Source organism: Dipodomys merriami, unplaced genomic scaffold, assembly GCF_024711535.1.
Source record: "Dipodomys merriami isolate MVZ:Mamm:240054 unplaced genomic scaffold, mDipMer1.0.p SCAF_29, whole genome shotgun sequence".
Lineage (NCBI taxonomy): Eukaryota > Metazoa > Chordata > Mammalia > Rodentia > Heteromyidae > Dipodomys > Dipodomys merriami.
In genome coordinates, this window is record NW_027204381.1 from 9154973 (window position 1) to 9181299 (window position 26327).

Sequence of the window (26327 nt, forward strand, 5' to 3'; positions counted from 1 at the left end):
GGGGCTTGAACTCTGGATTTGGGTGCTGTACCTGCGTTCTTTTTTTAAAATATTTTATTTTATTTTATTTGAGAACATACTGTACAGAGGGGTTACAATTACATGGGCAGGGTAATGCATACATTTCTTACCAAGCATTGCAGCCTCCTCCTTTGTTTACCCTTCACCTCCCTTCCCAGCCTCCCCCCTCCCCCCCCCACCCAATCATACCCCCCCCCACACCAACATTGTAAAGCTGGTTTTGACATGACATTTTGTACTTCTCATTGTTGCAACAGGTCCACCTGAATCCTTAAACAACTTGTTTGTCCCCATCTCCTCCACATGTTATACTGACATCAAATATAGTGAAAACGAGGGTTACACTGTGAGGGAGGGACATACAAAGTAACAAAGAAATAATCTTATAAATGCGTTAGAAACACATGCATGAAAGAAACGAAAACATTAAAATACATATTTAAGGGTTCGTTTTCCTAACATCACATTATCTGACCTTTTCCGCTTGACTCATACCTATACTAGATATTGCAAATAAGGGAAACCATGGGACCTATGCTTCTTTGGGCCTGGCTTACTTCACTTAATATAATTTTTTCCAAACCTTTCCATTTCCTAACAAATGGGGAAATGTCATTCTTTCTGATGGAGGCATAGAATTCCATTGTGCATATATACCACATTTTCTTGATCCATTCATCTACTGAGGGGCATCTGGGTTGGTTCCATATCTTAGCTATGGTAAATAATGCTGCAATAAACATAGTTGTGCTGGTAGCTTTAGTGTGGTCTTGTTTGTAAACATTTGGGTAAATGCCCAAAAGTGGGATTGCTGGATCATAGGGGAGATCTATGTGAAGTCTTTTGAGGAACCTCCATACTGCTTTCCAAAGTGGTTGAACAAGTTTACATTCCCACCAACAATGAAGTAAGGTTCCTTTCTGTCCACATCCCCTCCAGCATCTGTTGTTGTTAGAGTTCTTGATTTTTGCTGTTCTAACTGGAGTGAGGTGATATCTCAATGTTGTTTTGATTTGCATTTCTTTTATGGCTAGGGATGTTGAACATTTCTTCATGTGTCTATTGGCCATCCTTCTTTCTTCTTCAGAGAAGCTTCTCTTTAAGTCTTTCGCCCACTTATTTATTGGGCAGTTGTTTCTTTGAGGATTTGTTGTTGGGTGGTTTAATTTTTTGAGTTCCAAGTATATTTTAGTTATGAGACCCTTGTCTGTTGTATGGCTAGTAAAGATCTTCTCCCAATCCGTGGGCTTTCTATTGATCTTGCTAGCTATGTCATTTGCCCTGCAGAAGCTCTGCAACCTTATGCAATCCCATTTGTCCAACCTTTCTTTGATTTGTTGTGTTTCCGGGTCTCTATTCAGAAAATTTCGGCCTGAGCCAAGGAGACCTAGGGTTTCTCCTATTCCATCCTGTAATGTTTTCAGAGTGTCTGCTTTGAGTTCAAGGTCTTTGATCCATTTGGAGTTGATTCTGGTGCAGGGTGATATATAAGGATCTAGCTTTAGTTTTCTACATGTAGTTAACCAATTTTGCCAGCACCATTTACTGAAGAGGCTGTCTTTCTTCCATTCTATTGTTTTAGCTCCCTTATCGAAGATTAGATGGCTATAGGTCTGTAGGTTCATTTCTGGGTTTTCAATTCTATTCCATTGGTCCTGAGGTCTGTTCTTATGCCAATACCAAGCTGTTTTGATTACTATGGCTTTATAGTAGAGTTTGAAATTTGGTATTGATATTCCTCCAGCAGTGTTCTTTCCATTGAGGAGCGTTTTTGCTATTCGGGGTCTTTTATTGTTCCATAAGAATTTTTGGATTGCCTCTTCTATTTCCTTGAAGAATGAGGGTGGAATTTTGATAGGTATTGCGTTGAATTTGTAGATAGCCTTGGGAAGTATTGCCATTTTCACGATGTTAATCTTTCCAATCCAGGAGCATGGGAGGTTTTGCCATTTTTAAGTTCTGTGTTGATTTCCTTTTTCAAGATTTTAAAGTTTTCATCATAGAGGTCCTTCACTTCTTTAGTTAAGTTAATTCCTAGGTATTTTATTTTTTGTGGGGCTATTACAAATGGAGTTGCTTTCCTAATTTCAGCCACGCTTTTCTCATTGTTGGCATACAGAAAAGCCATTGATTTTTGGGGGTTAATTTTATAACCTGCTACTTTGCCAAAGTTTTGAATCAGCTTGAGTAATTTGGGAGTGGAGTCTATGGGATTCTTTAAATACAAGATCATGTCATCTGCAAAGAGGGAGAGTTTTATTTCTTCTTTCCCTATTTGGATCCCCTTTATGTCTGCATCTTGTTTTATTGCTGCAGCTAGGCATTCTAATACTAGATTGAAGAGAAGTGGAGAGAGTGGGCATCCTTGTCTTGTTCCTGAGTTAAGAGGAAATGGCTTTAGTTTTTCACCATTGAGTATAATGCTGGCTGTAGGTTTGTCATATACAGCCTTTATTGTATTGAGGAATGTTCCATGGATTCCTAATTTTTCCAAAACCTTGATCATAAAGGGGTGTTGGATCTTGTCGAATGCTTTTTCTGCGTCTATTGAGATAACCATGTGGTTCTTGTTCTTGCTCCTGTTGATGTGATGAATAATATTAATTGATTTGCATATATTGAACCAGCTTTGCATCCCTGAAATGAATCCTGTTTGATCGTGGTGTATGATTTTTTGGATGAATTGTTGAAGTCGGTTGGCCAAAATTTTGTTGAGAAGTTTTGCATCAATGTTCATCAAAGAAATGGGTCTATAGTTCTCTTTCTTTGATGAGTCCCTGCCTGGTTTTGGGATGAGGGTTATGATGGCTTCATAGAATGTGTTTGGTAGTGAACTTTCTCTTTCAATTTCATTGAAGAGTTGGAGGAGAATTGGTGTGAGCTCTGCTTTGAAGGCCTTGTAAAATTCCGCTGTAAAACCATCTGGTCCTGGACTTTTCTTAGCTGGGAGGTCTCTTATTGCTGTTTCTATTTCAATGCTTGATATGGGCCTGTTAAGATAGTTTAACTCATCTTGGTTTAGTTTTGGCATGTCAATATTTGCTAGGAAAAGGTCCATTTCTGTCAAGTTGTCAAACTTATTAACATAAAGTTTTGAGAAGTATTCCCTTATAATGTTCTGAATCTTGGTTGTTTCCGTGGTGATGTTTCCATTCTCATCTCTGAGTTTATTACTTTGGGTGTGTTCTCTTCTTTTTCTGATAAGATTTGCTAAGGATCTGTCAATTTTGTTAAGTTTTTTGAAGAACCAACTCTTTGTTTTGTTGATTCTTTCTATAGTTTTTTTGGATTCTAATTCATTTAATTCTGATTTAATTTTGATTATTTCTTTCCATCTACTGGATTGGGGTTTATCTTGCTGCTCTTTTTTAAGGAGGTTTAGATGTGTCATTAAATTGTTAGTTTCAGATCTCTCCAATTTGTTGATGTAGGAGCTCAGAGCTATAAACTTGCCTCTGAGTACTGCCTTTGCTGTGTCCCAGAGGAGCTGGTAATTTGTGTGTTCATTTTTGTTGAATAGCATGAACATTTGAATTTCCTTTCTAATCTCTTCCATGACCCACTCATGATTCAGCAGTGTGTTGTTCAGCCTCCATGTGATACCGGACTTTCTTTGGTGGCTTTTGGTGTTGAGTTCTAATTTTATTCCCTTGTGGTCAGAGAGAATGCAGGGTATAACTTCAATGTTTCTGAATTTAGACAAGTTTGCTTTGTGGCCTAAAATGTGGTCTATTTTGGAAAACGTTCCATGTGCTGCTGAGAAGACCGTGTATTCTGATGCTGCTGGGTGAAATGTTCGGTAGATGTCTGTTAAGTCTAGTTGATCTATGCAGCTGTTTAGATCTGCGGTTTCTCTGTTGAGTTTTTGCCGAGTTGATCTATCTAGTGGGGAGAGTGGTGTGTTAAAATCCCCAACAATTAATGTCTTTGGATCTATATGGGATTTGAGGGAAAGTAGTGTTTCTTTGATAAATTTGGGTGCCCCATTGTTTGGCGAATAGATATTTAGAATTGTAATATCCTCCTGAAGGAGAGATCCTTTAATTAGTATGTAGCGACCTTCTTTATCTCTTCTCACTAATTTTAATTTGAAGTCTATTTTATCTGATATTAGGATTGCAACTCCCGCCTGTTTATGGGGGACGTTTGCTTGGTAGATTTTGTTCCAGCCTTTAACATTGAAAATGTGTTTGTTTTTACGGGCAAGATGTGACTCCTGCAGGCAGCAGATAGAAGGGTCTTGTTTTTTGATCCAACTAGACAGTCTATGTCGCTTAATTGGAGAGTTCAGTCCGTTAACGTTAAGAGATAGGACTGAGAGGTATTTGGGAGTTCCTGCCATGTTATCTACCTTCTTGGGGGCTGCAAAAACTGGGTTCTTCCTATGGTTCTTGGATTCTCAGTGGGTGCAGTTTCTTGGCCTTTTTTGCAGTCTTGTTGGTTTTCTATGTGTAGGACATCTTTAAGAATCTTTTGTAGGGCTGGTTTGGTGGAGATGTATTGTTTCAATTTTTCTTTGCTGTGGAAGGTTTTTATTTGGCCTTCAGTTATGAAGGAGAGTTTAGCTGGGTACAGTATTCTTGGTTGATAGTTGTTTGTTTTTAAGGCATGGCATACATCATTCCAGGCTCTTCTTGCTTTGATTGTCTCTGCTGAGAAATCTGAGGTGATTCTAATTGGTTTCCCTTTATAGGTGATTACCCTTTTCTCCTTGACAGCTTTAAGGATCTTTTCCTTGTTCTGAGTTGATCCTGAGTGGATTATAATGTGACGGTGGGATGTCCTCTTCTGGTCTGGTCTATTTGGGGTTCTAAAGGCTTCTTGTATCTGAATAGGCCTATCTTTTTGCATGTTTGGGAAGTTCTCTGCTAGGATCCTGTTAAACAAATTTCCTAGACCATTAACTTCTGTTTCTAGGTGCTCCTCTACACCCATTATCCTTAAGTTAGGCCTTCTGATGGTGTCTTCCAGGTGTTGGATAGACCTATCATATTTCTTGGACTTGTCTTGGATGGTTGTATGTTCTTTCTCTATAATATCTAGGCTGTCTTCAATCCCTGAGATTCGATCTTCTGCATGGTCTAACCTGCTGTCAAGACTCTCTACTTTGTTTTTTATCTCTTTTCCTTCTAATTGGTCAGCTTTGATAGTTTCAAGTTCTTTGTTGAAGCTCTGTTTTAGGTCTTGTATGAATCTCTTTACTTCCTTAATTTGGTGTTCAGTGTTTGTCCTCAAATCACTTAGTTGATTGGTTATGGTTTCTTTGGACTCCCATTCCTTCTGTTGGGTTCCATTCAGCTTTCCCTTTGTGGTCTCCCTGACTTCCTTCAGCTCTTTGTTAATGGATTCCATGAATGCCTTTAGTGATCTTTGTGTGTTCTCTACCTGGTCTCTCAATTCCTGTATTACTCTTTGATAAGCTTCCTCGCGTTTGTGGGATTCCTGCAGTTCTCTTTGAGTGTTCTCAGCCTGCTCACGCCATTCCTCCCTTTCTCTTTGAGTATTCTCAAGTTGTTCACGCAAATCCTGTATCAGTTTTTGAGTAGCTTCCTCATGCTTATGATATTCCTGTATAAACTTCTGGGATGCCTCCTCTCTCTCCCTATCACGCTCATACAGAGTCCTTTGTACGTTGTCAAACTTCTCATTTATCATATTTGCCAGTAGTGTTTGTAGAGCTATTTGGGAACTCTCCTCTGGGTTATTCATTATCTGTTCTAATCCCTTATTATCAAGATTGGGAATTGAGATACCCGAATTTGCCATTTTTCTTGTGTTTTTTCCGGCTTACTCTGCCCATTTGAGATGAAGATAGCACCAGTTTTGTGCTAGAACACTATCTTAAGGCAACCATCAACCAAAGTTTGCATTTGTGCAGTCAATAGTCTACAGATACAATCTAGTTCAACAGATACATCTATTCAACATCAAACAACTATATGTTAAAGGACTTCGAACCGCAGAGAAGAATTTGGAAAACCAGAAATTATTAGGGTTAGGGAGAGATGTGGGTAAAAAATAGGAATAGATTGGTGTGGGGAGGCACAGGGATAGTTAACTATGTCCTAATCACAATGCAGGAAATGGGTTGGGTAGGATGCAAGTAGAGAGAGAGAGAAAAAAAAAGAAAGGGAAAGGGGAATGAAAAGAGACCAGAAAAAAAAATAGAAACGTAAAAATTAATGTTATTATAGAGATTAAAAGACCATTTATTTAGAGAGGAATGTGAATATGTTGAGAGAAAGGGAAGGACATAGAGGAGATGTGAAAAACTTTTAAAAAATGCTTAAAATATTATATAGGTATAAAGAGGTAGTACTGCTATTAATGAATTTAAGTCTCAGAGGTTTTGAATTGAGTAATAAATTTGTGGATTAAGTGTGTACACAATGGGGGATAGGGTCTACTAGTTAACTACGGGTTTATCTGAGGATGTACAGGACAAGAGTTAAGTCACATAAAGAAGAACAAAAGAGAGGAAAAGTTGGAAAGGATAGGAAAGGGAGAAAAAAGATCAGAAGTTCAGTAGAGCTAGACAAAAAACAAAAAGATAATTAAGAAAGAAAGAAAAAGAGAAAGAAGACAAGAAAAGAAAGGAAAACGCCCATTCATGTATTCCTAAAATAAAAATTATAAGAGGAGAAAAAAAAAGTTACTGGAAAACAATTATTTTTTCAGTAGAGGCAAAAATGAAAGATTAATAAAAGTTTTAGAAGAGGAAAAAATTTATATATATATATAAGGTAACAAAAAACAAAAAACAAACAAAAAAAAGAAAAGAAGAAGAAGAAAAAATAAGAAAAGAAAAAAAAAGTTCTTTGATTTTTTTTTTTTTTTTGGGAGGGGTGGGAAGAATCCTGTATCTCCCTTTTGTCTGTAACCAGCCTCTTGTTGGAGTCTCTGGTCAGCCTGAGGTCCTGTGGTTTGATTGGTTTCTTAAGTCAGTTTGTTGGAACAGGCAGAAAAATGCTCTGCTTTACCCAAGATTTTGAGATCCCCCTCCCAGGTTAGTTTACTGGGAGGGTGATCTGCTTTGAGAATCACAAAAGAGGGGGATGCAGTGATGAGGCTAGGTTCTGGGTAGAGTTGAGGCCTTTCAACAAATAGTAGCTTTTCCCTGGGGCTATTTTGTGAAAAAACTCACAGCGCCCAGCCTGGAGCCATTCTCAGGGTTTCTGCTTTTCAATTGATTGTGGTGGCTGCTAGAGGGAGGGGCAGCCTCTGGCTCTGGTTACCCAGTGAGGCAAGGCACTCCAATGGCTGGTGCCTGAGCTGGGTGACTTTTCCCTGGATGGAGCTGAGTCTGGCAGGTCACTTCGCCGTTAAGTTCTTGTGACCTGCTAAATGACTCGTTTTATTCCAAGGCCTGAGCTGGAGCTAGCAGCTCCTCCGAGCTTTGTCGGTATCCAAGATGGAGATCACCGGTGCTGGGGGGGAGGGGTGGCCTTCCATTCTCTGCTCCCTGAGAAGGAGTGAGGACGTCGGGCTTGTACTCACGCCGAGTCTTGGATCCTGGGTCGTCTCTGGTCTGCAAACTGCAGGATGAAGATGTCCGCTCCTTGTCGGTTCTTGCTGGTGTTGAGTAGAATCCGCTCGTCCGCTGCATCTGGCTCCTTCGTCCCGGACTCTCTGTGTCTCAGGTATGACCCCGCGGCGGTGGTCGCTGCCGCGACCCTGCCGCCGCAGCGGTAGCTGCTGGCAAGTGCTCAGATGTGTCTCCTTGGCTTCCCCTCTCTTGACTAACTCTCTGTCCTGTGATGGCATACTTGGTGTGATTCTCTGGCTTAGGACTGTTCACTGGAACTCTAAAACTGCTTTCTATGCAAGAGCTTGTTCAGATTCCAGCTTCTCCTCCGCCATCTTCCCGGAACTCCCACCATTTCCAACTTTTGAGTGATTAATTGGAAATGAGAGTCTCACATGGATTTTTTTTGCCCGGGTTGGCTTCTACCATGATCTCAGATCTCAGCCCTCCTGAGTAGCGAGGATTACAGGCATGCGCCACTGGTACCTGGATAGAAAATTTTATTTTTAAATTGTCACTTCCATTTTTGGATGAGGAACAGGAAGTTCAGGGGGACTCTGAAACTACTGTAGGAAAGCAGGGAGAAGATGCACTTGAAGATGCAGGCACAGGTAAGAATTTCCTGAACAGGATTAACAACTCAGAAACTGAGTGCAAGAATTAACCAATGGGTTTGAGTCAAATTAGGAGGCTTCTGCATAACAAAGGAAATAATTGCCAGAATGAAGAGACAACCCACAGAATGGGAGAGAGCCTTTGCAAGTTATTCATTGGATGAAGATTAATATCCAGAGTGTATGAAGAGCTCAAAAAATTAAATGTTAAAAGAACAAACCACAGGTAATAAATGGGCAAGTGAACAGACAGTTCTCAAAAGGATTACTGATGGCTGATAAATACATGAAATGTTCAACATCCTTAGCCATAAAGGAAATGCAAATCAAAACCACTTTAGATACTATCTCATTTCAGTCAGAAGGACATTCAGCAAGAAAATATAAGCTGGGTGCTAGTGGCTCATGCCTGTAATCCTAGCTACTCAGGAGGCTGCGATCTGTATATCCGAAACACATTGTGTGCACTACGGAAATTATGATGAATTCCATTGAAAACTTGCAAGATAAAAATGGGGACTAAGGGAGTCAGAGATGATAATAGAGGGGGTAAATGTGATTAACGTGCATTCTGGCTTTTGTTTTTTGTATGTGTGCTGGTACTAAGGTTTGTACTCAGAAACTGATACTCTCACTTGGCTTCTTCACTTGCTCAGGGCTGGTGCTCTACCATTTGAGGCACACCACCACTTCTGGCTTTTTGCTGGTTCACTGAAGATAAGAGTCTCTGGTACTTCTCTGCCTGGGCTGCCTTTGAGCTGTGATGCTCAGATCTCAGCCTCCTGAGTAGCTAGGATTACAGGCATGAGCCACCAGTGCCTACCTATGATCAAAGTACATTCTGTATGAGTATGGAAATATCAATGAAACTCCCTACATTGTACAACTACCCTCATATGAGGAAAAGATGTGTTAGAGAAAAAAACACAAAAACCAAAAACCAAAGACTTTATCTAGTGTAAAATACCCCATTATTTTATGTGTTACTAATACATAGATTTAAAAAAAAGCTGCTGTGAATAAAAAGAGGCATAGATTGCATGAAGAAAAGAAGGGTATTTGGGAGGCTGAGATTGGGAGTGAAGAGACCAGGTCTGGCTGGTGCCATCTTGACCATGTGGTGGGTGATTGGCACCATTTCATGGAGCAGGCAGGGAAGTCCCGCCTCCAGGTGATGGGCGTGCCTGAATTCCTAGAGGCTGGGGTGGGGACTTGGACAGTAGATTGCTGGACCTATCAGTCTTGGGTCCTGAACTCTCAAGCTCCCTGTAACCCTGTCCCCTGACTTGAGCCTATTTAGGCCCTGAGCTAGCTTACAAGCCACGCTCCAGTTCTGTCTCTGAGGCCAAAGCCAAAATAAACCTCCTTGCTAGTGAACAGAGAGTCATTTGGCACTTGAAGAGGGTGTACAAGTAGTGGTTGCAGGAGGCCAGGGGGTCCCCGAGCCAGAGGTGGGGGATGAGGAGAAGTGAGTTTGAGGTAGACTTGGCAGTACATGTCCCATGGAGAGGGTAGAGAAGGGTCCCCAAGGTGTGGCTGGGGGTAAGTTTGGCACCCTGTCAGCTAAGGGAAAGGGGTCGAGGTGGGGAGGTCAGTTCAGACTGGGTTCCTGAAGGAGGTCCTAGAGATGCTAGATGGAGAGTTGAGCTTCAAGATGCAACTTGGGCCCTGGGCTCCCGTGCGTGCGGCTGGCAGGCAGGAATGCTGCCTATTGGGAGCAAAGCCATCTTTTTCTATCAAAGCATATTGCTCACAAGTTCAAGCTTTGGCCTGTGGTTTGGCTCTTGTTAAGGAAAGGGTAAACGCTTTTTGGGATCAGGAAGGATCTTTTGAAAAGTAGATTTTTGCCTTAAACTGGTTTCTTTCTAAGATGCATTTAAGACACACCTCAGGTAGTTCAAGAAGTCACAGAGGGTAAGGGCATATTTTGAGATTACTGTGTACTGTGAATCTTATTTCCAAGTCATGCAGATACTTTCTACCCTATTCAAACTAGCCAATCTTGAGCAGATTGTGAACCTGAGCTCAGCCAATCTCAGCAGAGGGGCGGGACTTGCTATGTTAGGGACAAATGGGCTGCTCCTGTATGCTTTCTTGCCAGATTTTTGGCTAATGGCACACCCTTCTGCAGAAGTAAAATTTACCTTGCTGAGATAGTACTTTATTTTCGTGACTATGATCGTCATCTTTGTCATTTTTGTGGCTTGTTCTTGGAGAGCATATTTATAACTCGGTCCCAGGGAAGGGCCATGGCCTATCTAGGCAGGAGAGAGAATGCTAGGTAGCAAGCAGCAAGCAGCTATGCAGAAGGTAGCCTTCCCTTTGCAGCAGGAATGGCTGGTTTATCTTCTACCACTAGATGTCACTATTTCCCCACCAAAAAAATCTCTGCTTTCCTTTGAGTGGACTCTTGTACAAGGCCGGAATAGATTTAGCATTATTTGGGAGGCCCAAACTGATCAATGTCCTTGATGTCTTAGCTTAAAGATACAGTTAGCATGCACACACAGGAGACGGCATCGGGGAAACCCGTTCAAATAAGACACATTGTGCATTTTTATTCCACCCTGGGTTAGAAGCATTGCACACCCAGGTAAGGGTTCTGCCATCTCCCAGGGAGCTCAGAGAGAGCTCCAAGGAGGGACTTCCAGGCAAACCAGCCAGAGGATACTATGGGGACAACACACAGGAGTGTAGATGGGGCATGCTGCTGGGAGATTATCTGTGTGTGGAGAAACTGGATTGACTTTGCTGGAGGAGGGGAGTTACCTAGAGTTCTGGAAGGGCTGGGGACAGGAAGGGTGGAGGAGGGGTCCCCCCTGGGATTGGAGAACATCCACGTGGACATCCTGGGAGCTTTTTAAGGAACTGGGCTGAGAGTGCTTTGAATGCCCAGAGCGAGGCTGGGTATTGGGGAAAGGTGGAAATCTACAGGAAGGCCTGGGATGTGGCTTCCCTGGGCGCGGGGACCCAGGGTTGCAGCTCTGGCTATGGAGGGAATGGTTGAGGAACTGCTGCATTACTATTGTCATCACAGCACCTTCAAACCTAGGGTGGAAATGAACTCATTAAGCAGCTCAAATAGAGTTTTGTTCTGTGCATGATGAACCTCTGGGGAGAAGGGAGGGTGGGGGGTGGTCGGTTTGGGAATGAATATCCCTCCTCTACCTGTCTTACACGGGCACAGAGCCACGGTGAATTAAAAGAAAATCACTGGCAAATTTGGGCCCACTCAGCTGTAACCAAGCCATTTACGTAGTGAAATGGAACCGAAAGCTAATGACCGCTTCGTGGGTCACAGATCCCACGTGAGGGGAGGGTGGGGTGGGCAGGTGGATGTGGGGGTGGGCGCCCCAGGCTTGCTGGGGAGAAGTCTTCCCCAGGGACTGGAGGGAGCTGTGGTGGTGGTAGGGATGGCTGTGATTGAGAGACGGTGTTGGCTTATCATCCCTGTCACGAGTTTGTGTCACTTTCCAGTGGGCCCTTGTTGATTCTAGATAGAGGAGAAAAGAACCCAGGCCCACTCTCAGTCTTCTGGTGTCTCATCTGAGAGATCAGGCTGGAAGGATTCCTCCTCCTCCTCCTCCCCCTCCTTCTCCTCCTCCCCCTCCTCCTCTTCCATCTTCCTTTTCCTCCTCCTCCTCCTCCTCTTCCTCCTCCTCCTCCTCCCTCCTCCTCCTCCTCCTCCCTCCTCCTCTTCGTCTTCCTTCTCCTCCTCCTCCTCCTCCTCCCCCTCCTCCCCCTCCTCCTCCCCCTCCTCCTCCTCCTTCTCCTCCTCCCCCTCCTCCTCCCTCCTCCTTTTCCGTCTTCCTTCTCCTCCTTCTCCTTCTCCTTCTCCTCCCCCTCCTCCTCCTCCTCCTTCTCCTCCTCCCCCTCCTCCTCTATCATCCTCTTCCGTCTTCCTTCTCCTTCTCCTTCTCCTTCTCCTCCTCCTTCTCCTTCTCCTTCTCCTCCTCCTTCTCCTCCTCCTTCTCCTCCTCCCCCTCCTCCTTCCTCCTCCTCTTCTGTCTTCCTTCTCCTCCTCCTCCTCCTCCTCCTCCTCCTCCTCCTCCTCCTCCTCTTCCTCCTCCTCTTATTTTGGTGCTAGTCCTGCGACTTGAACTCAGGACCTGGGTGCTGTCCCTGTGTTCTTTTGCTCAAGGGAAGAGCTCTACTACTTGAGCCATAGGGCCATTCCTAGTTCCTTTTGGTAGCTAACTGGAGATAAGAATCTCATGGACTTTCCCACCTGAGTTGGCTTCGATCTGTGATCCTCTGATCTCAGCCTCCTGAATAGCTAGGAATACAGGCATGAGGCACCGGTTCCCAGCTTGGAAGGGTTTGTTCACACACACTTGAGCAGAGGGTTCTGGAGTCATTGTAGAGTGAGGTGTGTCGCTCTAATCCTAGTTACTTGGAAGAAATTTGGAGGACAGTCCAGCAGAAAAATCTGAAAGACATCATTGAAAAAAAAAATGACCAGAAAAAGCAGGGCTGGAGGCATGGTTCAAGTGGCAGAATGCCAGTCAATCAAGTGAACTAAACAAGAGGGAAGTTCTGAGTTCAAACCCCAATACTTGCACAAAATAAGGACAAATGCTGGGCTCAGGACTTGCACATATGCTGTGGGGACCCCTAAGATGAAGTGTCTCGGGGTAGCCAGCTTAGGTGAGGCTCTGGCCCATCCCCAGAGAAGGTCAAACCACCATGTGTAAGTATGCTTGGAAGCTGGGCGCTGGTGGCTCACACCTGTAATCCTAACTACTCAGGAAGCTGAGATCTGAGGCCCGAGGTTCAAAGCCAGCTGGGGCAGAAAAATCTGGGAGACTCTTATTTTCGACTAACCAGCAAAATGCCAGAAGTGGAGGTGTGGCTCAAGTGGTAGAGCTCTAGCCTTGAGTGTAAAAGCTATGAGATAGCACCCAGGCCTTGAGATCAAGCCCCAGCACCTCCCTCCCTCCTCTCCCGCCCCCCTCACGTACAATATACTTGGGTTTCCATTCTGCTGCACAGCTGGGAATCCCAGTTTAAAGACATGCCCAAGGGACGTCCCTCTCCCCGGCTGCCTCTGTTCTCCAGGGGCAGGGAGGGGGACCGTGGCCTGAGCAATGGGGGGCACCCACTCCTCACTGAGCCAGCAAGCCGACAAGTGTTCCCATTACGTGTGGCAGCTGCAGCAGCAATGCCTGGGGTTCATTTTCCATCCTGAGAGCGAGGCTGAGGGAGGGGGGAGGACGGCAGGGGAGAGTGTGGCGGCTGCTGCTGGAGCTGAGGAAGTATCCTGGGGGACCTGCTGGGGAACTGGGGACCTGGCACTGGGGGGGAAGATGCCGCCAGGCTTAGGTACATCCCAGTGAGCTCATCCCCTAAGCCATGCCCGCCATCCCTCATCTTGTCTTTATTTGGGAGTTGCTTCCCTCTGAGGACGGGCGATGCTCCTCATTCATGGCTCTTTCTCCTGTCATTCTGTCACAGAGGCTCAGTGAATACTTGTGGAAGGAGAGAAGAGAGGATGGATGAGTCTCAGGCTTGATTCTGGAGGTCTTTTGTTTTTCTTCTTCCCAGTTCTCTCCGGACCCTTCCCTATGTGTCTTCCTGGGGGAACACCCCCCCCCCTCCCCACATACACTTTCTCTCAGTGTTTAGGGATGCTGCAGGTTTGCTCATGAAGGCTGAATGGATCATGAAGAGATGTCCAGGTGCGAGAGGAGGGATGACAGGGAGAAGGGCAGGCACAGCAGCACCCACCTTGTAGCTAAGGGGCAGGAAGACTTTCTCTCAGTGTTTAGGGATGCTGCAGATTTGCTCATGAAGGCTGAATGGATCATGAAGAGATGTCCAGGTGCGAGAGGAGGGATGACAGGGAGAAGGGCAGGCACAGCAGTACCCACCTTGTAGCTAAGGGGCAGGAAGACTTTAGAGGAACTCAGTACACATGTGGCTCAATTTTCAGAAGCAGGACACATGAGGGGAGGGATTTCTTGTTGAGATGGCAGACAGCAAAACTGCTAAGCTCTCAGCTTCTAGCTTGGGATGGCTCATGCTGGAATCCTGGCTGTGTGATCTTGGGCAAGTCGCATGATCCCTCTGTGGCACAGTTTCTTGGAGTCCCTGTGCAAATTGAGAGAACCATGTGGAGTAGTGTGCAGGCTGGTTCCTATGCCGGGAAGATGGGGAGCCCCCAGTGGGGTACAGAGGAACTAGAGATGAGGTGTTAATCCTTCAGTCACCAGCTCTCCCTTGCGACTTTTGCTGTGTGAGCTGGAGACTAGCTACTAGACCCTTGCACTTACACTGTAAAGTTTAGATGGCGGGGAGGTTGTGAAGATAATGGGAAGTCAGAGACATGAAAGACTGGGGGTCTGGACGGAGGCGTGGTTCTAGTACAGTGGGGACCCCCGGCCATCACCAGTTCCACAAATAAATCTCTGTATTTCTGCGCTTCAGAGCCAGCCTAGGAGGGTATTTAACTAGGATGGGGTCAGCACTCTCCTTTCCTTGAGTCTTGACCTTGAAGGCCCTGAAAAGATGCTCCTGAGAAGACTTGTCCCCCAGCACCTCCACACATTGTGGGATCGATACTCCAGCCTGGGTTAACTAGCTCTTTCCTAAGGAGTGCTATAGCACCATTTGGCCAGCAGATGGTGGTGTTGACCCAATGCTATCCCCACCACTGCTGATTGCCCAGATTATTTTCCACCCAGTGTCCAGTGCCCAATTCACCAGCACGCTCTTGGGCAGCACATACAGCTCACCCTGTCCTTGTCCTCCTAGAGATTCCCATGTCCAGGCAGGGTGTCAGTGACACCAGGCTTTGAGGGGATCCAGGGTTATTCTATCTTGGAGAGAAGTGCCCTGCTGGACTGGCCGCAGCCGGTCCTGATACCTGACTTGGGGGTAGGGGCGGGAAATGTAACTCCACAGCTCTATGGCTGGGATGCATGCAGCGGGGTGGGAGAGGTCACGTGGAGCAGGTGTATCTAGGAAATGGACAGCCCAGGGCTTGGGAGATCCTGCGGGGATCGTGTCCTGGGTCCACCTGTCAGAGCTTAGGAAGCAGCGCTGTCCCATTGGCATCTGGTCCGCTGGAAATCAGGCCCTGATGCACTGTCTGGTGAGCTTGCATTTTTATCATCCCCCCTCCAGGTGGTGCTGAGACAGCGTCCCCGGACCAGGACTGAGATGCAGGGATAAATTCGTGGCTCTCATTAGGTTCCCTGTACCCCCATCCCCACAGCTGGAGGACACTGGTTCTGCTCCTGCAGCCCTTCAACTGGTCTTTGTCAGGTACAGCTGAGCCCACGGCTGGGTGTCTTGCTTGGCTGTGGTTTAAGGTAAGGAGAAACAAGGAACAAGTTGTGGATACCTTGGTTCAGAGATCCCGTTTCAGTCCACCTCCTCCATCACACAAACATGTGTGGGTTTGAGTGCATACGTGTGTGCATGGATGTGAGCAGGTGTGAGTGTGAGAACAAGTTGGGTGTGTGAGTTGTGTGTGTGCGTGTGTGTACATGTGAGTCTGTATGTGTGAGTGCTTGTGAGGGTAAGGAAATGTGTGTGCACATGCATGTGTATGTGTGCATGCCAGTGTATTGTGTGCCTCTGTGTGTGTGTGTGTGTGTGTGTGTGTGTGTGTGTATGTGTGTGTGTGTGGTTTGGCTCCCTGTCCTGGGCACAGAATGAGGCCTTGTGGCTGGAGAAAGGATAAAAGGTGCTTCTCTGAACTTGTCTGGTTCTGGTTCTCTTGGTTGGCAGACATCTACGAAGCGAGGTGGGGAGAGAAAAGGTTCAGGGCCCAGGCACAGGCAGCTCTGCTTCTCCTGGGCGATGGACGGGGACTCAGTCACTCAACTGTCATGCTGCTGGGTGAGGGGGTCCCAGCGCAGCCGGGCAGAGCTGGGGGCTCCTCAGGATCACTAGCTGGTGCCCCCTTTTCTCCAAAGAAACAAAGTCATTCAGTGCACTTGGATCCCAGTTTGCCCTTCTGGAAATGGGACTAGTGAAGGCCCTTATACCCAGGGCTGGCTCTGGCCTGGTCTTTGAAGGGGCTGGAGGATGGGGAACTGTTTTCCTGTGATGGATATTTTTTTCCTGTGCTTTGTGGATCTGACCAAGTCCTTGATATCAGTCTGTGCTGGTCTCTGTCCAGCCTCTGAAGCTTCTCTGTCTTCCTGTCCTCAAAGTGTGTTTGTGTAGCAGACCGCTGGTGGCTCGACTTTGGCAATCACTCATATCTAGCACCTCATGGTCTTTGAATAACTTCTGTTCAATGAATTGCATCTTACCTGGGCTGCATGGCCTTTCTCAAGCCACTTGACTTCTCTGGGCTCATAGATAAAATGAGAATCATCATTGCCACCACTATCATCTACTTACTCAGCAGGGACTGGGCCAATCTATGTATTGCTTCAAACAATGCTTCTACACGCTTCTGCAGTGCAGGAATAAATGTGACTGGTCAGTCTAACTTTGGAAGGTTGGCGGGCTTTCTCCATTTTGTGCTTTGAAGAACCAAGGAAAAGTCTCATGGCCAATGATGCTCATGAACACATGCAAATCCTGCCTTTCTTTTCCACAATGAAAAAAGCAACAAGCAGAAAAGCTCCATGCTGGTGATTGCCAGGCTCCCCAAATCTGGGATGCTTTCCTGCCAAGCCAGGGAGTCTCAGGTGGACAGGTGGACACTCCCTTTGGATGATGGGTGCATTGCTTCCCCGGTGGGCAGAGGGGAGGGCGGGGCTGCAGGTGTGCATCCGGCCACGGGTGCCTGTGCATTGGCCCGCGGGAGGTGACCAGATGATGTCTACAGAGTTGATCTCATCCCTGCCAGGATGCCCAGCAGGTGGTTCGTCCGCCCTCTCAGCCCTCTTCTACCTACGGTTGTGGGAATTTCCGGGTCATCAGACCGGAAGGCCTTCCTCTGTGCTGAATGTTCTTGCTCACCCTTTGAGACCCATCCCAACACTGCTGCCACTCTGAGACACCTTCTCTCTCCTTGCTCCCGTGTCTCCAGCACGAATCAAGTTCAGTCCGTCGCCATATCCCGCTGTCTCTGTATATGGAACATCGTTTCTTTTTTTTAGGTAATGTGCGATTCTTTTTGTTTTGCATTCATAGGCCCGCACGGATGTTTTAGGCAGAGGTGGGTCTCAGCCGTGTCTAAGGGGACCATGAAGCGTGGCCTGATGAGCCCCGCCTGCCTGCCGCGTCCTCAGAGCCGGGCTGACATCACCTCTTCCTCCCCACTGCCGGGGTTCCCGCATGCATTCTGCTCTGCGAGCCCCGTGCTTCCTTCCCTGGATGGGGTGCTGTCACCACCAGGGCGAGGCCCCTCCCCGGCGACCCTGGCCGTGGAAAGCATCCCTCTCCAGCGCACTGCCATTGGGACTCCTGTCAGGACGGTCCCTGGAGGCTGCTGCTCATGCTTATGATTGAAAACACAAGCCCTTCCAAGGGACTCAAGGCTGGAGTATGAGGTGTATGCAAAGATAGACCATCTATCTATCTATCTATCTATCTATCTATCTATCTATCTATCTATCTATCTATCTATCTATCTATCTGTCTGTCTGTCTGTCTGTCTGTCTATCTATCTATCTATCTATCTTCATCATTGTTATAATCTATCTTATCTATCTACTACCTGTCAGGTATGTCTACATACCTATGTATCTATCTTCTTCTTCATCATATATCATCATATATATCATCATACCTATATCTCCTATCTATCTATCTATCTATCTATCTATCTATCTATCTATCTATCTATCTATCTATCCATCATCATCATCATCATTATCATCTTGTCTATCTACTACCTGTCAGGTATGTCTACATACCTATGTATCTATCTTCTTCTTCTTCATCATATATCATCATATCTATCTATCTATCTATCTATCTATCTATCTATCTATCTATCTATCTATCTATCTATCTATCTATCTATCTATCTATCTACCTATCATCTGTCTATCTTCTGTTATCTGTAGATAATCTATTTATCATATCTATCTACTATGATCTTTCTATCTTGTACCTCTGTCTGTCATCTGTCATCATCATCTACTTTTTCTATCTACTGTTCTACTCTCTGAATATCATCTATATCTGTCATCATCATCTTCATCATCTTCATCTTCATCATCTTCATCATCATCATCCATCTCATCTATCTATTATCTACCAATCGTCTATACCTATTGTCTGTCTATCTCAGCCTACTGGTCTGGCTCTCATCCCTCCAGTCTCCCTCTCCCTCCCTCCCTCCCTCCCTCCCTCCCTCCCTCCCTCCCTCCCTCCCTCCCTCCCTCCCTCCTCTCTCTCTCTCTCTCTCTCTCTCTCTCTCTCTCTCTCTCTCAATCTCTTTATCTACTTTTTTATCTTTCATCAACTATCCCCTTCAGAATCCCAGGAGGACCCTTACCCACTGCTGGGGGTGAACATCCACTCTTCATGATCTAGGTACAGAGAGAAGCACAGGAGTTTACATGCACCCTGGGCTGTCCAAGAGTAGAGAGGAGGCCCATTCTCCCTTCCTCCCTTGGTGCTCTCCACATTCGTATTCCATCAGTGGTGGATCTGGGGTGGGGGAAGGTGGCTGGGGAACTGGGGTAAGATCATGTAGATGGTCAGTGTAGGAGCCAAGATTTTAGTTCTCCTGTGCCTGTGACCATGAAGCAGGACACTCCATGGTGGTTAAAGTAAATGACTGAGGATGGTGCGAGTTCCTGGATTGTCCTTCTGCTGATACTGAGCATAGACTCTCTATAGGCTCTGAGGTCACAGTAGTTAAAGAAAGCTCTACTCACTGGGTGCTGGTGGCTCACACCTGCAATCCTAGCTACTCAGGAGGCTGAGATCTGAGGACCATGGTTTGAAGCCCACTTGGGCAGAAAAGACTATGAGACTATCTCCCTCCAATTAACTACCAAGAAGAAAAAAATCCAGAATTGGAGCTGTGGCTCAAGTGGTACAGTGCCAGCCTTGAACAAAATAGCAGGGACAGTGCTCAGGTCCTGAGTGCAAGCCTTGGGATTGGCACCAAAAATAAAATTGCATAAAGCCCTGCTCTAGCATTCTGGAGGGCATGGGGAGACAATAAGCGAATCTGCAGATAGATGATGGGTGATAGATGTTTGACTGATGGATGATAGATGACAGATAGATGTCAGGCAGTAGATAGTAGATGACAGATAGATGATAGATGGTATATAGAGATAGATGGTAGCTAGATAAGAGGTAGAGAGATGAGCGACGGCTAGAAGGCCAGTAGTTCCACATGCTTTGAAAGGAAATGGAAAACAGCACAGCCAAGGGAAGCTCTTTTTTATGATGCAGTCCTGGCATCTGTGTTAAGGGGTATTTTAGGGGGTGAAGAAGTTGTCACAGGTATCTGAGCAAGGGGGTTCTGGGCATAGGAAACATCCTGTGCTATACGCCTGAAGCATAGATGGGCAGAACAATGTGGACAAGGGAGACCAAGTGGACAGATGTTAAGGACAAGGCAACCCCACTGGTGTGGAGAGGGGGGAAAATGCACAGGAGAAGGCCAGCCAGTGTGTTCTTAGTCAGGCTGTATGGGCCATGGACTCCGATTAGGGATTAGGACTGTGGCTGCCATGTTCTCCAGGTGCACAAGACAGGAGCAGAATGAGCCCATCGGCTCGAAGTCTGGAGATCTCTCTCTCTTGAACCTCTGTGATCCAGCATTCACACCTGTAAAAGGAGGACACTGCAGACAGATCTCACAAGACACCTTGATCTCACAAGATCAAGGGTGGTGTTTGGAAGGGGCTGCCCGAGTCTGAGATATACACCACACAAGCCACTTTTAGAGGAGTTGGATTCTTTCTTGATGGCGGGCAAGTGCACTTTTCTCATAGACTCATCTCTTTGATTTCCTCACACTGGAGCCAGAGAAGTTGAAATACTTTTTGTTTCCATTATATTGGAAAAGGAAACTGAGTCCAGGGACTTCAGAGAAGTGAATGCACACATTGGCCAGGGCCATAGAAGGGCTTTCCATGACAACCACTTTATCCTAAGTTCAGCTTCCAAGAAGAGAGAATGGATCGCTTGGTGTATGGAGAGGTCACACCGTAGATTTCAAGTTGGATTGGATTTAACTAGAGATTTTGAGTGATGACTATTGCTACAGTCACAGGCCCAATCCTCAGAAAATAATGCAGCACTATAGACTGTGCAGATGAATACACAATAAAAATGGTCCCAAGTCCTCTGAGCAGCTGCTAGCTGTGACACAAAAGTGTAGGAGAGTTAGAAGTCATCATAACATACCAGCTGATGGCAATTACACACAGATGACAGAGGGAGAGGGTAGCTCAGCTGTTCAGCTGGGATTGATGAGCTTCGAGTCTTGGGAGAGAGGGCTGCAGGCATGGCGAGGGGCCACGGGGACATACCAGGATGTAGAGACTTGGGATGTCAGGGGGTTCCACCCACCGGGAAAGTTCTCATCTTCTCTGCTCTAGGCATAGATCTTAAGGAGCCAGAGAAGCCAGGAAAGTGTGGGAACAAGTCTCTGGAGTCACCCCCACACCCCATGATTACACTCAGACATTTTCCAGGAGATCCTACACTTCCTGATAAATGTGGAGTCCCGGGAACTTGCACTTTGGTTTTGGAAGCACCAGAGAGCTGAGAGATGCTGCAAAATGGTCCCCACATCTTGGCTATCAAGACAAAAGACATCTTTATAGGAGTTACGTAAGAGCAACTTCCGGTGTACAGGTAAGTCTCCTCCATGTTTGCACAGAAGGACCTTCTACAGTGTTCTCCTGTCTCCTGGATTCTCAGCTGCACGGAGATGCAGTTATTCCTCTCACTCATTCCTGATGGTCTGTCTCAGCACAGCTCATTGATGTTGCTGTCTCATGCCTGTGGGAAACAGGAGTGAGAGTCAGGGTGAAGAGAAGGAGGAAAGAGGAAAGAGGAAAGACTAGTGTCTGAGTCCTCTTGTCTCCTCCTGAAGCAGACCCAGACCAGGGGCAGCGCTGGCTGGGGGAGGCAACCATGGAATGCTTTTTATCGGTATTATCATGCAATATTCCCAGCCTGCTTTGTTTTTTTTTTTTTTTTGCATTTTATCAATACCCCTTGTGGATCCTGCTGTCCCTTTCTGTTGGGTTTATTAATATTGCCCTCTGATCTACGGGTAGCTGCCATACTTTATATTCTAGCCCCATCCTGGCTTCTCCAAACTCAGACACCATATTTAATTAGATTTTCTCCCTGGCTCCGGCAAACAGAAATTGAACTCCCAGTATATCTCTATTGCTTGGGAGCTGGCGGCTGACAGAAGGAGACAGCTCTTTTCCTCTCTGCCTTTCTCTGCTTCTTCCCTTCCATCCCCACCTCTGACATTAATATTGAAGCAAAAGCCCACATGCAAGTTCAATCTTGGGCTCCTAAAGATTCATCTCCATCACACACACACACACACACACACACACACACACACACACACACACACACACACACACACACACACACACACACACCACTGCTATCCATATAAGTAGATGGCCAAACTTTGCATGACCAGAACTGTGCGATCATCTGCAGACATGGCCCTGGATATTGGCAGGTAGGGAGACAGTGGAAGAGGCTACATGGGGTTAGGAAATGTCCTTGCTACAGCTATAGGCACCCCTAAGAAATTCACGTAGCATATTCCAGACCCAGTGTTCTCACCAGCTAGATGGGGAGATAGTGGCCGCTGCCCAGGCATGACCCAGAGCTGTGACCTTGGAAGCAAACTCTGCATGTCCCTGTGTGCCATAAGCCGGAAAACTCCCTGTCAGGATTGGGCATTTCCATTCTCATGTAAGGGTCAGTTTGCAATTGCTGCTGGGTAATACAAACTAGAGGGTCAGAAAATAGTTTGTATTTTCTTTATTCAAGAATCCAGTATGTGGAAATGGAGCTAAGGAGGGTGGGGGGATAAGTGGGTCTGGGAGAGATGGAGGAGAATGCTGAGGTGTGTGTGGGGGGTTGATATGGATCAAGATGCATTGTTCTCACGTGTTGAGTTGAAACCCTTTGTACAACTACTTAAGATGATGATGATGATGATGACGATGAAGAGGTACTTTATCATTACAATTGACTTGTGTTGCCTAAGCCTTTAGATGGAGGTGGTAATGGAAGGGATTCAGGGGTTGATGGTGACAAAATTAAAATAAAACAGTAAGAGAATAAATAAGTAATATAAATAATAGTAATATAAATAAATAAATAAATAAATAAATAAATAAACAGAAAGAGAGGGAGCCATCCTGGAGGGTAGTTTGCCCAGATTCTGTGGTAATAATGCGAGGTGTCTTCATTATCAAGAACACACACATTGACTGTCACCCACGAGAAATACTTAGGTATTTGTGTGAAGGCTAGGCCAGCACCCAGAAGGGTAGAGGGACAGGGCCACTTTCTATGGAAGGAGGAAGAAGGCTCTGGAGAAATCTGTTACTGGCCATGGAGGGAGGAAGGACTGTCCTGCCCAGGGTGGGCTCCATCTCCTTGGGGTAGTTTCTGGCAGGCCAGGGGAAGAGAAGTCCCCTGGCCTTCATGATGGTGAACAGGACATGTGGGGTGGGGTGGGGGGAGCTGAGAGCAGATAGAGCACATGGACGTGGCACTGGGCTGATTGGAGAGGCTTTGGAGTACTACAGGTGTGTGCTACAGTTCAGCCAGTCACCCACGTGCAACCTCTGGCAGATCACATCTCTCTCCCAGCCGTAGGTTTGCTTTTGGCATGAAGGGAATACACTGCTTGCAGTGTTGCATGCTAGGGTTAAATGGAATTGTACAGCTGTGACATTAGGAGGGTGTCTGGCTCCCACAGAGCCTTCCACCCTTGTGTTTGGTTGAGTACCCAGCATCCCTCAGAGGTGGCCTGGGAGGACCAGTTGAGTCCATGCTTGGGGATGTTTTTCAGGGATCTAGGATTGCATCCCGACTCTGAGTTGGGCTCACTCTGGGGCTTGGGGGACCTAGAGCAGCGAACGAATGGAGTCCTCAATCCTGGGATGAATTTGCATCCGCATAGTCCTTATATTCTCATGATTCCAGACAAATGTCCTTTGTGACAGCCCAGAACACCTAATAATCTGGCTGCTTAGGATCCATTTGCTTAGAAAACCAAACTTCCTCAGATGGGTCACAGATCTCTGGTCGCCACTTCACGACAGAGCTGATTCTAGAATTAAAAACATAGCGGGTAACCCTAGGTCAGATAACCCTGGGTCAGGGAACTCCTAGTTGCTCTGGAAGATCAGTGGCTGGTGGTAGGGTGGGGTGAGATGGGGTGGAGAAGCTCATTTTTTGTTCCCTTAAAAGCCCGGTGTGGCCTTTCTGGCCAGCAGATGGCGTTCCATCCCACAAAGATGCACAAACTCAAAGTCGTTCCTTGCATGGTTCTGTGAGCTTCTAGCCTGCCTGGCTGCCTCAGGCTGCAGATGGTGGAAGGAGCAAACGCCAGGAGAAGTTCTGTCCTGAAAAAGGCCCCACATTTCACTGGCGAGCGTTCCCGTGGTGGCCACATCCAACCAGAAGAGTGGCTGGGGATTAGAGAAGTCCCCTCTCCATAAGGGTGAGATCCAGCTCTGTGGATGCCCGAATTCACTGGAAGTGCCACACACGTGGTATATGCACAGGTGCCATGCCTGTCCACACATGAATTCCTAGGGTAGGATTCTTTCTTTCTTTTCTTTTCTGCAGAAGCCAGAAGATGAATTGTTGTGTGGTGTGGGCAGATCTCTGCAGGGGATATGTCACCTGGTTGGGGGCAAGGGGTTATTCCATGCTTAAACCTTGCTTCTGGATTCAGAGAGAAATGTCCTCATCTGTTGTTTTTTATGAGAATCTGCCCTACCTCTTGGCGATTTTTCCTTCCTCATCAACCTCTGGGTTACTGGTCAGGAGGGCCTAGGCAATCTGTATGTTTCTACTGGGGAGAACTTTTCACACAGGCCTCTTGTAAGCCAGCCTATCATTTCTTTGGTACTCAGTTCCCCGAATACTCAATAGATTCCTGAGCTACTTTCTTCCCAATTAGTTCAAATTGTAAGTATCAGCACTTGAAGTTCTTTCCAAGATTTGCTCCTCAATGTTAACTTCTGCTCCATGCCTTTCTTTCAATTTAATAATAGCCACCACGAGACATCTGACATAATAGGCTTAGAAGAAATAGGAGTTTTCTAGAGTGGTCAAGACTAAGAATGTCATACTGATGGTTTCAACTAAAGTCATCAGGAGGCTGAAAGTTTAAGGACTAAGTGTCTCAAAGTGTCTCCCTGCTGAGCGAGAACGGGTTCTACGCCCTTGTCCTAGGGTGTGGAGGCTTGCTGGCTGTGTTTGGTGCTTCTGCTCTGTCACTGCATCTTGTTTGATTCTCATGTGGCAAGGTCTGTGTACATGTTTCTGTGTCCAAATTTCTCTCTTTTCAAAGGACAGCAGGCATATTACACGGAGCCCATGTTACTCCAGGATGACCTCATTTTACCTCATTACATCCGCAATGACCTTGATTCCAAATGAGGCCACACTATGAGACGTAGGGGTAGGATGTCAGCGCGTGAAGTCGCTCTGAGCACAGAGGCCAAGGCGTCACCTTTCACTGGATTCTTGTGGCAGAGCCGGGTCCCTCTGTGTAACTGAATTATTCATGGGCCTTTGTTTCTCAGAGTCCCTTTCAGTTTCTTCCCTATGCCAGCCCTTCAGTGACCCAAATTTCTGAACTCTTTTCAAATACTCTTCCTAGAAAGAAAACCCATCTGTGTTACAAGGAAAGGGAAACGAGCACATGTTGAATACCTACTCTGTGCCAGCCCCTCTCACAGATCTTGTGTCTCTTTTCACTAAACACATGGGGATTCTGTGAAATTAGGACCTCCCATGCCTGAGAGGAGAATAGTTTCCACAGCGCGTGCAAACTCCCCAGCATTTCCTTGCTTCTATTCCTAAGCTGGTTTCTAGAGGAGCCTTCTCAAACACCCTATGGGGTCTGAATGAGCTTCCCTGGATGCCCCATTGTAAATCAGATGGCCCAGCATCTCTGCTGACCTCGGCTCCGCCACCTTCTCACACAGGGTGGTTTCCATCCACCTCTCATGCTCCCAACTCCACAGAGACAGCAGAGATCTTGCCTGCTCCATGCCATGTTTTTTCGGTGCTGAGAACAGTGCTGTGGACACCTGTGGGAGGAATGATTTAAGGGATCTGGAAGATACCACAGGACTGAGGACAGGTGCCCTGGGTTGAGTCAGAAGTGAAGTTAAGCAGATGGACTGGCCTGAATCCCAGCTCAGTGCTTTACCAACTGGACAGCATGAGGGAAAACATTTTATCTTTCTATTCTTCAGCTGCAATAACAGTCTATCTCTTAGGATGGTGAGGAAGATTCATGATTGCAATGCCGAAGTGGTTAGCAGAAGGTCTGTATGGTGGAAGGGCCCAGTACATGCTACTGTTACTGAAGGTAGCTGTCAATAACACGAATTCTCACAAATCTGATCCTTTCTGTGGGTTTGTACTGTTGATAATATTTTAACTTGGTCAATTTTCTGTTTTGCTACTACAAAGTACCAGAAGCTAGACACTTCATAAAGAAAAGAGTTCACAATTCTAGGAGATTCAAGTGCCTGGTGCTAGCCATCTGTTTAGCTCTGATATGACATCCTGACCCACGAAGATGACATTACAATGGCAGGAGTGTGTGAGGACAGAGGGAGGGAGAAGGAGAGAAGAAGTGACTCACAGAGAGGGAGAGAGAGAGACAGATAGATGACAGAGAGAGAGAGAGACAGAGAGGAGATGAGAGAGGTAAAAGAGAGATAAACTTGCTTTTAAACAACTTGATCAAGTAGAAATAATTTATTCCAAGAGATCTGGATCCCCTCCCCTCCAGGAATGGCACTTACACTTACTCCCACAACTTCCCCTTGGCCCCTCCTCTGAAAGGTCCCACTACATCCTCATCCCACCAAATTAGGGCCCAGGCTTTCAAGTCCATGAGCCTTTTGGAGGACACATTCGGGGTCATGTGCTTCTTCTCTCTGAAGTCATGAAATGATATCTTTGTAGGAAAGGAAGCAGAGAATAGCTCTTCCTGCAAAATATCCAGATATATCCCACTTTTCTGCCAGATTCCTTGGACAATAAAT